This window comes from Arachis hypogaea, chromosome 13, assembly GCF_003086295.3.
Source record: "Arachis hypogaea cultivar Tifrunner chromosome 13, arahy.Tifrunner.gnm2.J5K5, whole genome shotgun sequence".
Taxonomy (NCBI): Eukaryota; Viridiplantae; Streptophyta; class Magnoliopsida; order Fabales; family Fabaceae; genus Arachis; species Arachis hypogaea.
In genome coordinates this window covers 83,287,726-83,299,576 of record NC_092048.1, presented here as the reverse complement: position 1 = coordinate 83,299,576, position 11,851 = coordinate 83,287,726, and the positions used below count along the sequence as shown (strand labels likewise).

At 40.0% G+C, this 11,851-nt stretch overlaps 2 non-coding genes across 2 annotated transcripts; one reads left to right on the top strand and one right to left on the bottom strand.

Annotated features, from left to right (window-relative positions):
* Nucleotides 1–2,325: 2,325 nt before the first annotated feature.
* LOC112739176 (small nucleolar RNA R71) lies at nt 2,326–2,433 on the bottom strand. The gene has a single exon (XR_003170113.1). It is a non-coding gene; the product is annotated as a small nucleolar RNA R71 (small nucleolar RNA).
* Nucleotides 2,434–10,555: 8,122 nt separating this feature from the next.
* LOC112739073 (small nucleolar RNA R71) lies at nt 10,556–10,659 on the top strand. Its single transcript, XR_003170012.1, has one exon. It is a non-coding gene; the product is annotated as a small nucleolar RNA R71 (small nucleolar RNA).
* Nucleotides 10,660–11,851: the final 1,192 nt, after the last annotated feature.

The window sequence follows — 11,851 nt, the reverse complement described above, 5'->3', positions numbered from 1 at the left end:
AAAATAAAAATGTTTTCAAAAATTTATTCAAAATTTTTAAGAATGAATTCTAGTGTTTCATGAAGCATGTGAAGCCTGGCTGGCTGTAAAGCCATGTCTAAATTCTTTTGGACTGAGGCTTCCAACCATCAGCTCTTACACGACTGTAGGGTATGTCAGGCGTGTCATGTCTGAATTACATGCTGAAGCTTGGCTGGCCATTGGCCATGTCTAGTGTTTTGGACCGGAGCTTTCATTGAAAGCTTGGCTGGCTAGTGAGCCATGTCTAATTCCTGGACTGAAGCTTTAGACTAAGAATGCAAGATTCCTGGAATTCATATTAAAAATTTTGGAATCCTTATTTTCCCTTTTTAATAACTTTTCGAAAAAAATCCAAAAAAATTAGAAAATCATAAAAATAAAAAAATTTTGTGTTTCTTATTTGAGTCTTGAGTCATATCATAAGTTTGGTGTCACTTGCATATGCATCTTGCATTTTTTCGAAAATATCATGCATTCATAGTGTTCTTCATGATCTTCAAGTTGTTCTTGGTAAGTCTTCTTGTTTGATCTTGATGATTTTTTGTTTTGTGTCTTTTCATGTTTATCATATGCATTTTTGAATTCTTAGTGCCTAAGCATTAAAGAATTCTAAGTTTGGTGTCTTGCATGTCTTCTTTGCATTAAAAAATTTTTCAAAAATTATGTTCTTGATGTTCATCATGAATTTCATAGTGTTCTTGGTGTTCATCTTGACATTCATAGCATTCTTGCATGCATTCATTGTTTTGATCTAAAAAATTTCATGCATTGCATCTTTTTAGTGTTTTTGTCTCTCATCATAAAAATTTAAAAATAAAAAAAAAAAAATCTTTCCCTTTTTCTCTCATCAAATTCGAAAATTGAGTTGACTTTTTCAAAAATTTTTAAAAATCAAATTGTTTCTCATGAGTCAAATCAAATTTTCAATTTGAAAATCTTATCTTTTTCAAAATCTTTTTCAAAAATCAAATCTTTTTCAAAATTCTTAGTTATTTTCGAAAATTCCAAAAATTTTTTTCAAAAATTTTTTTCTTATTTTTATACCAAATTTTCGAAAATAACATAATCAATTAATGTTTTGATTCAAAAATTTGAAGTTTGTTACTTGCTTGTTAAGAAAGATTCAAACTTTAAGTTCTAGAATCATATCTTGTGATTTCTTATGAATCAAGTCATTAATTGTGATTTTAAAAATTAAATCTTTTTCAAAAACTAATTTCTATCATATCTTTTCAAAAATATCTTCTTATCTTATCTTTTTCAAAAAAAAAAAATATCTTTTCAAAATATCTTTTCTAACTTCCTAACTTCTTATCTTTTCAAAATTTGTTTCAACTAACTAACTAACTTTTTGTTTGTTTCTTAACTTTTTCAAAACTACCTAACTAACTCTCTCTCTCTCTAATTTTCGAAAATATCTTCCCTCTTTTTCAAAAATATCTTTTTAATTAACTAATTATTTTTATTTTTTATTTTTAATTTCAAAAATTTTTGAAAAAAAAAAATACTAACAATTTTCAAAAACCATTTTCAAAAATCACTAACTCCTTTTCAAAAATTTTCGAAAATTCCCTCCCCCATCTCATTCTATTTATTCATTCATATCCTAACATCTCATCTCACCTCTCTTCCATCCTCACAGTTGTGTTTCTTCCATTATATTACATTCTTTATCTCCCCCTTTTCTTCCACTTACAAAGGGATCCCTATACTGTGGTATAAAGGATCTCCATTATTATTATTACTTTTCTGTGCCTTCTTCTTTGTCATATGAGCAGGAGCAAGGATAAGAACACTCTTGTGGAAGCATATCCAGAACCTGAAAGGACTCTGAAGAGAAAATTAAGAGAAGCTAAAATACAACAATCCAGAGATAACCTTTCAGAAATTTTCGAACAGGAAAAGGAGATGGCAGCCGAAAATAATAATAATGTAAGGAAGATGCTTGGTGACTTTACTGCACCTAATTCCAATTTACATGGAAGAAGCATCTCCATTCCTGCCATTGGAGTAAACAACTTTGAGTTGAAACCTCAATTAGTTTCTCTGATGCAGCAGAACTGCAAGTTTCATGGACTTCCATCTGAAGATCCCTTTCAGTTCTTAATTGAATTCTTGCAGATATGTGATACTGTTAAGACTAATGGAGTAGATCCTGAAGTCTACAGGCTCATGCTTTTCCCTTTTGCTGTAAGAGACAGAGCTAGATTATGGTTGGATTCTCAACCCAAAGACAGCCTGAACTCTTGGGATAAGCTGGTCACGGCTTTCTTAGCCAAGTACTTTCCTCCTCAAAAGCTGAGCAAACTTAGAGCTGATGTTCAAACCTTCAGACAGAAAGAAGGTGAATCCTTCTATGAAGCTTGGGAAAGATACAAACAGTTGACCAAAAAGTATCCTTCTGACATGCTTTCAGAATGGACCATCCTGGATATATTCTATGATGGTTTATCTGAGCTATCAAAGATGTCACTGGACACTTCTACAGGTGGATCCATTCACCTAAAGAAAACGCCTGCAGAAGCTCAAGAACTCATTGACATGGTTGCTAATAACCAGTTCATGTACACTTCTGAAAGGAATCCTGTGAGCAATGGGACGCCTATGAAGAAGGGAGTTCTTGAAGTTGATACTCTGAATGCCATATTGGCTCAGAATAAAATATTGACTCAGCAAGTCAATATGATCTCTCAGACTCTGCATGGAATGCAAGCTGCATCCAACAGTACTCAAGAGGCTTCTCCTGAAGAAGAAGCTTATGATCCTGAGAACCCTACAATAGCAGAGGTAAATTACTTAGGTGAACCTTATGGAAACACCTATAACTCAACATGGAGAAATTATCCAAATTTCTCATGGAAGGATCAAAAGCCCCAAGAAGGCTTTAATAATGGTGGAAAAAACAGGTTTAGCAATAGCAAGCCTTTTCCATCATCAACTCAGCAACAGACAGAGAACTCTGAACAAAATGCTTCTAATTTAGCAAATCTAGTCTCTGATCTATCTAAGGCCACTGTAAGTTTCATGAATGAAACAACGTCTTCCATTAGAAATCTGGAAGCACAAGTGGGCCAGCTAAGTAAAAGGATCACTGAAATCCCTCCTAGTACTCTCCCAAGCAATACAGAAGAGAACCCAAAAGGAGAGTGCAAGGCCATTGACATAAGCGCCATGGCCGAACCTGTGAGGAGAGGAGAGGACGTGAATCCCAAGGAGGAAGACCCCCTGGGACGTCCAGTGGTCAATAAGGAGCTTCCCTCTGAGGAACCAAAGGACTCTGGGGCCCATTTAGAGACCATAGAGATCCCATTGAACCTCCTTATGCCCTTCATGAGCTCTGATGAGTATTCCTCTTCTGAAGAAAATGAGGATGTTACTGAAGAGCAAACTGCCAAGTTTCTTGGTGCAATCATGAAGCTGAATGCCAAATTATTTGGCATTGATACTTGGGAAGTTGAACCTCCCTTGTTCATCAATGAACTAAGTGATCTGGATCAACTGACATTGCCTCAGAAGAGACAGGATCCTGGAAAGTTCATAATACCCTGCACCATAGGCACCATGATCTTTAAAGCTCTGTGTGACCTTGGTTCAGGGATAAACCTCGTGCCCCTCTCTGTAATAGAGAAACTGGGAATCTATGGGGTGCAAGCTGCTAAAATCTCACTGGAGATGGCAGACAGCTCAAGAAAATAGGCTTATGGACAAGTAGAAGATGTATTAGTAAAGGTTGAGGGCCTTTACATACCTACTGATTTCATAGTCCTGGATACTGGAAAGGAAGAGGATGAATCCATCATCCTGGGAAGACCTTTCCTGGCCACAGCAAGAGCTGTGATTGATGTTGACAGAGGTGAAATATTCCTTCAATGGAATGAGAACTCCCTTGTGTTTAAAACTCAAGGATCTCCCTCTGCAACCATGGAGAGGAAGCAGAAAAAGCTTCTCTCCAAGCAGAGTCAACCAGAGCCCCCACAGTCAAACTCTAAGTTTGGTGTTGGAGAGTCTCAACAAAGCTCTGCACATCTGTGAGGCTCCATGAGAGCCCACTGTCAAGCTATTGACATTAAAGAAGCGCTTGTTGGGAGGCAACCCAATGTTTATCTAATTCTTATTTTTATTGTTTTTCATGTTTTCTTAGGTTCATGATCATGTGGAGTCACAAAATAAATATAAAAATTGAAAACGGAATCAAAAACAACAGAAGAAAAATCACACCCTGGAGGAGCATCTGTCTGGCGTTCAGCGCCAGAACAGAGCATGGTTCTGGCGCTGAACGCCCAAAATGGGCAGCTTCTGGGCGCTGAACGCCAGAACAGGCATGGTTCTGGCGTTCAACGCCAGAAATGGCACACAAATGGGCGTTGAACGCCCAAAATGGCCACCAACCTGGCGCTGAACGCCCAGAGTTGGGTACAAAGGCATTTTTACATGCCTAATGGGTGCAGGGATGTAAATCCTTGAACACCTCAGGATCTGTGGACCCCACAGGATCTACTCAGGATCTGTGGACCCACAGGATCCACTCAGGATCTGTGGACCCCACAGGATCCCCACCTACCTCCACTCACTTCTTCTCACCACTCTCTTTCACACAACCCCATAAACACTCTTCCCTAAAAACCCCTCACCAATCACCTCAATCTCTCTTCCCCACTAAACCTTCACCACTCACATCCACCCACTCTTCCCAATAAACCTACCTCATAAACTCCACCTACCTTCAAAATTCAAAACCAATTTCCCACCCAAACCCACCCATATGGCCGAACCAATACCCCACCTCCCTACCCTATATAAAGACCTCCATTCTTCACCAAATTCACATAACACACCCCTCTACACTCCTCTTGGCCGAAACCACATCTCCTTCTCCCTCTCCATATTTCTTCTTCTTCTTCTTCTATTCTTTTGTTTATTGCTCGAGGGCGAGCAATATTCTAAGTTTGGTGTGGTAAAAGCATAGCTTTTTTGTTTTTCCATTACCATTGATGGCATCTAAGACCGGAGAATCCTCTAGAAGAGGGAAAGGGAAGATAAAAGCTTCCACATCCGAGTCATGGGAGATAGAAAGGTTCATCTCCAAAGCCCATCAAGACCACTTCTATGATGTTGTGGCCAAGAAGAAGGTGATCCCTGAGGTCCCTTTTAAACTCAAAAGAAATGAGTATCCGGAGATCCGACATGAAATTCAAAGAAGAGGTTGGGAAGTTCTAACAAATCCCATCCAACAAGTCGGCATCCTAATGGTTCAAGAGTTCTATGCCAATGCATGGATTACCAAGAACCATGATCAAAGTAAGAACCCGGATCCAAAGAACTATGTTACAATGGTTCGGGGGAAATACTTAGATTTTAGCCCGGAGAATGTGAGGTTGGTGTTCAACTTGCCATACATGGAAGAGAACGCACGCCCCTACACAAGGAGAGTCAACTTTGATCAAAGGTTGGACCAAGTCCTTATGGACATATGTGTAGAAGGAGCTCAATGGAAGATTGACTCCAAAGGCAAGCCGGTTCAACTAAGAAAATTGGACCTCAAGCCTATAGCTAGAGGATGGTTGGAGTTTATTCAATGCTCAATCATTCCCACTAGCAACCGGTCTGAAGTTACTATAGACCGGGCCATCATGATCCATAGCAGCATGATTGGAGAAGAGGTGGAAGTTCATGAGATTATACCTCAAGAACTCTACAAGGTGGCTGACAAGTCCTCCACCATGGCAAGGTTAGCCTTTCCTCACCTCATTTGCCACCTATGCAATTCAGCTGGGATTGACATAGAGGGAGATATCCTCATCAAAGAGGACAAGCCCATCACTAAGAAAAAGATGGAGCAAGCAAGAGAGCCCAGTCATGGAGCTCAAGAAGCGCAAGAAGCTCATCACCATGAGATTCCGGAAATGCCTCAAATGCACTTTCCTCCACAAAACTATTGGGAGCAAATCAACACCTCCCTAGAAGAATTAAGTTCCAATATGGGACAACTAAGGGTGGAACATCAAGAGCACTCCATCATGCTTCATGAAATAAGAGAAGATCAAAAAGCAATGAGGGAGGAGCAACAAAGACAAGGAAGAGACATAGAAGAGCTCAAGGACATCATTGGTTCCTCAAGAAGGAAACGCCACCATCACTAAGGTGGATTCATTCCTTGTTCTTATTTCTTCTGTTTTTCGTTTTCTATGTTATGTACTTATCTGTGTTTGTGTCTTCATTACATGATCGTTAGTAGTTAGTAACTTTGTCTTAAAGTTATGAATGTCCTATGAATCCATCACCTCTCTTAAATGAAAAATGTTTTAATTCAAAAGAACAAGAAGTACATGAGTTTCGAATTTATCCTTGAACTTAGCTTAATTATATTGATGTGGTGATAATGCTTCTTGTTTTCTGAATGAATGCTTGAACAGTGCATATGTCTTTTGAAGTTGTTGTTTAAGAATGTTAAATATATTGGCTCTTGAAAGAATGATGACTAGGAGACATGTTATTTGATAATCTGAAAAACCATAAAAATGATTCTTGAAGCAAGAAAAAGCAGCAAAGAACAAAGCTTGCAGAAAAAAAAAAAAGAAAAAAAAAAGAGGCGAAAAAAAAAATAATGGAAAAAAAAATAGAAAGAAAAAGAAAAAGCAAGCAGAAAAAGCCAATAACCCTTAAAACCAAAAGGCAAGGGCAAATAAAAAGGATCCCAAGGCTTTGAGCATCAGTGGATAGGAGGGCCTAAAGGAATAAAATCCTGGTCTAAGCGGCTAAACCAAGCTGTCCCTAACCATGTGCTTGTGGCGTGTAGGTGTCAAGTGAAAACTTGAGACTGAGCGGTTAAAGTCAAGGTCCAAAGCAACAAAAGAGTGTGCTTAAGAACCCTGGACACCTCTAATTGGGGACTCTAGCAAAGCTGAGTCACAATCTGAAAAGGTTCACCCAATTATGTGTCTGTGGCATTTATGTATCCGGTGGTAATACTGGAAAACAAAGTGCTTAGGGCCACGGCCAAGACTCATAAAGAAGCTGTGTTCAAGAATCATCATACTGAACTAGGAGAGTCAATGACACTATTCAAAATCTGAAGTTCCTATAGATGCCAATCATTCTGAACCTCAATGGATAGAGTGAGATGCCAAAACTATTCAAGAGGCAAAAAAAGCTATAAGTCCCGCTCATATGATTGAAGCTCTGTTTCATTGATAGTTTGGAATTTATAGTATATTCTCTTCTTTTTATCCTATTTGATTTTCAGTTGCTTGGGGACAAGCAACAATTTAAGTTTGGTGTTGTGATGAGCGGATAATTTATACGCTTTTTGACACTGTTTTTAGTATGTTTTTAGTAGGATCTAGTTACTTTTAGGGATGTTTTCATTAGTTTTTATGTTAAATTCACATTTCTGGACTTTACTATGAGTTTGTGTGTTTTTCTGTGATTTCAGGTATTTTCTGGCTGAAATTGAGGGACTTGAGCTGAAATCAGATTCAGAGGTTGAAGAAGGACTGCTGATGCTGTTGGATTCTGACCTCCCTGCACTCAAAGTGGATTTTCTGGAGCTACAGAACTCGAAATGGCTCGCTTCCAATTGCGTTGGAAAGTAGAAATCCAGGGCTTTCCAGCAATATATAATAGTCCATACTTTGGCCAAGAATAGACGACGTAAACTGGCGTTCAACGCCAGCCTTCTACCCAAATCTGGCGTCCAGCGCCGGAAAAGGATCCAAAACCAGAGCTGAACGCCCAAACTGGCACAGAAACTGGCGTTCAACTCCACAAATGGCCTCTGCACGTGCAACACTCAGGCTCAGCCCAAACACACACCAAGTGGGCCCAGGAAGTGGATTTATGCATCAATTACTCACTCATGTAAACCCTGGATTTATCCATTCGCACCCAAGAACGTGATGAAGGTGATGATTATGTGTGACGCTCATCATCCTTCTCCCTTATGAACGCGTGCCTGACAAACACTTCTGTTCTACATGAAATAAGCTAGAATGAATATCTCTTAGATCTCCTAACCAGAATCTTCGTGGCGTAAGCTAGAATGATGGCGACATTCAAGAGAATCCGGAAAGTCTAAACCTTGTCTGTGGTATTCCGAGTAGGATTCAATGATTGAATGACTGTGACGAGCTTCAAACTCGCGATTGTTGGGCGTTAGTGACAGACGCAAAAGGAGGGTGAATCCTATTCCAGCATGATCGAGAACCGACAGATGAATAGCCGTGCCGTGACAGGGTGCGTGAGCATATTATTCACTGAGAGGAGGGGATGTAGCCACTGACAACGGTGATGCCCTTGCATAAAGCCAGCCATGGAAAGGAGTAAGACTGATTGGATGAAGATAGCAGGAAAGCAGAGGTTCAGAGGAACAAAAAGCATCTCCATTCGCTTATCTGAAATTCCTACCAATGATTTACATAAGTATCTCTATCCTTATTTTATTATATAATATTCGAAAACACCATTATCACTTTATATCTGCCTGACTGATATTTACAAGGTGACCATAGCTTGCTTCATACCAACAATCTCTGTGGGATTCGACCCTTACTCACGTAAGGTATTACTTGGACGACCCAGTGCACTTGCTGGTTAGTTGTATCGAAGTTGTGACAATTATGTATTGAGATCAGAGCACCAAGTTGCTCACGTTGCCAGGAATAGTTTGAGCCTGGACATCACAATTTCGTGCACCAATGACCTCTTCTTTCAAGGTAGTTTTGTTGCTGGTCTCGTATGACTCTAGTGGTTTAGGTTCCTCCTGTTTTTACTTGAGCTGTGACAGCTGCTGATTATCTTGTTCATCAACCAAAGGAATTCCCTGTGCTTCAATGCTTGTTTCTTCCACTAGTGCTTTGTCATGCTCTTTCCTTGGTTCCTTGCTTTCATGATCTGCTTCTTGTGAGGGTTTGAAGACATTGAATGGGAGTTGTACGTCATGTAACCTCAATATTAGCTCTCCTCGCTCCACATCTATGAGTGCTCTGGCTGTAGCTAGGAACGGTCTTCCCAATATGATTGGGTGGACGTGACTATCTTCCATTTCCAATATGACAGAGTCTGTAGGAAGGAAGTAGTTCCCAACCTTTACCAACACGTTTTCAACCACTCCAACTGCTTGTTTTTGAGTTTTATCAGCCAGCCTGATGACTACGTCTGTGGGCATTAGCTCATTGATCTGCAGCTTCTTTATAAGGGATAAAGGCATTAAGTTGACGCTTGCTCCCAGGTCACAGAGTCCTTTGTCAAACATTGTTTCTCCTATGGCACAGGGGATGTGAAAACTCATTGGGTCCTTCCTCTTTGTAGGCAACTCTGGCTGAATGAGAGCACTGCACTCCTTATTCATCACTATTGTTTACCCTCCCTTGAGTGAGCTTTTCCTGGTCAGCAACTCTTTCATATACTTAATGTATGAGGCATTTGTTGAAGAGCCTTGATGAATGGTATGTTCACATGGAGAGATGCAAATATGTCAAAGAACTTTGAGTATATTCTCTTTTCTACACCACCCTTGAGTCTTTGGGGAAAAGGAGCATAGAGCCTCAGCAGCTCCTTTTGTGTAATTTTGGTTTCTTGGTGATCCTCTTCCTGTTTCTCTGCTGATGTGTCTCCAGGTTGTTCTAATGGTTTGTTCGGATTTTCCTCAGTCCCTTTATCACTTGTAGTGACCATCTTGTAGTCTTCCCATCTTACTTTCTTTGCTTCACCTCTCGGGTTTTTCTTTGTGTCACTTGGGAAGCTGTCAGTGGGTTTGAGAATCTTCTCAGAGAGGTATCCCACTTAAAATTCTAGCCTCTGAATGATGTCTCCCTGGTTTTTGAGATTAGCTCACACCTCTTCTTTGAACACCATGTTATCTTGAATCTCTTTGCATATGCCTTCAAGTAAAGTCTCAATGCTTGAGAGTCTGTCCTCGGATGATGGTGAGTTAGAGTCGGAGTGATGAGAAGGGCCATTCAAGCTTTGGTATGGATGTTGAGGTGTGTTGTTAGGTAGGTGCTGATATGATCTCTGTGTGGAATGTTGGTGAGCTGCATTATTGTTGGGGTTGTGACGTCTCTGATCTTGGCCTTGGTCTTGTTGGTTTTCCCACCCAAAGTTTGGGTGGTTCCTCCAACTAGGATTGTAAGTCTTGGAGTATGGATCATGTGCCTGCCTGGGTGAGTTTCCAATGTAGTTGGCTTGCTCCTGATCACCCTCTGCCTCTGCATTCACTCCTTCTTGAGTTGCTGATGAGGTGGTGATTGCTGCTACTTGGTTCCTATCCATCTTCTTGGTAAGGTCAGCCAGCTGCTTGGTAATCAGCTTGTTCTGGGCCAGCAGTGCATCCACGTTGTTTAGCTCCATTACTCCTCTAGTGTTGCCCCTTTCAGAGGCATAGAAGTAGTCATTCTCGGCTATAGTCTCAATGACATCTATGGCTTCTTCAATGGTTTTCTTCTTGCTCAGAGATCCCCCGGATGAGTGGTCTACCGCATTCTTTGATTCATAAGAAAGGCCTTCATAAAAAATGTGTAGATGTACCCATTCATTGAACATATATGGGCACCTTCTTGTCAGATCCTTAAACCTCTCCCATGCTTCATATAGAGTCTCACCATCTTGTTGCCTGAAAGTTTGGACCTCAGCTCTCAACCTGTTGATTCTTTGAGGAGGATAGAATCTTGCCAAGAATTTGTTCACTACATCTTCCCAGGTTGTTAAGCTTTCCTTCGGGAAGGATTCCAGCCATTTAGATGCCTTGTCCTTAATTGAGAAGGGGAATATGAGCAGTCTATAGGTGTCAGGAAGAACACCATTAGACTTCACAGTATCGCATATCCTCAGGAAGGTGGTTAGATGTTGATTGGGGTCTTCTTGGACACCTCCTCCAAACGAACAGTTGTTCTGAACAAGGGTGATGAGCTGTGGTTTAAGGTCAAAGTTATTGGCATCAATGGTTGGCTTTTGGATGCTACTTCCACAGTTTCCTGGGTTTGGATTGATGTAAGATCCCAGAACTCTTCTCTCTTTCCCAGCATGATGCACAGGGCCTTCTCTGCCATGGTCATGAGCTTTTTCTTCATGATGGTTCTCCATATTCTCATCCATGTCTAGTTCAAAATACTCATCTTCTTCCTCCATACCAACTACTCTCTTTCCTGTTGCTTCCCTCCTTAATCTAAGGAAGGTCCTCTCAGGTTCAGAATCAAAAGAAGTTGAAGCCCCACTTCTTCTACCTGTCATACAACCAACAAGGCAAAAGCAAGAAGGGGTAGATGCAGAGAGTATTCTTGTTAGAAATGCTGTTAGTGTGAGTGATGCAATATATCAAAACGTTAGTGGGTTAGTGAACTCAACTGTAAACAACTAAGACAAGGGTAAGGAAAAAATGGAAAACAGCTAAACTGAAAGTGAATTACTCAAATGAAATCAAACAAAGTAAAAAAAATGCTCAATCTAGTTATCCACCAATTTAATCATTGTTGATACAAAATCAATCCCGGGCAACGGCGTCATAAACTTGATGTACGGAAACTTGTCTCTCAACAAATTTCTCTCGGCAAGTATACCGAATTGTCGTTAAGTAAAAACTCACAATAGAGTGAGGTCGAATCCCACAGGGATTGATTGGTCAATCAACTTTAATTAGAGGAATGTTCTAGTTGAGCTAAGCAGAATTTAATGTGAGAGTTGCAGGAAATTAAATGGTGGGAAAGTAAATAGCAGAAAATGTATATACTGGAAATAAAGAGCTGAATGTAAATGGCAGAAAGTAAATTGCAGAATGTTAAATGGGGATTTGGAAAGATGATCATAAAAGTAAATTGCAGAAATTAAAGAGAATGGG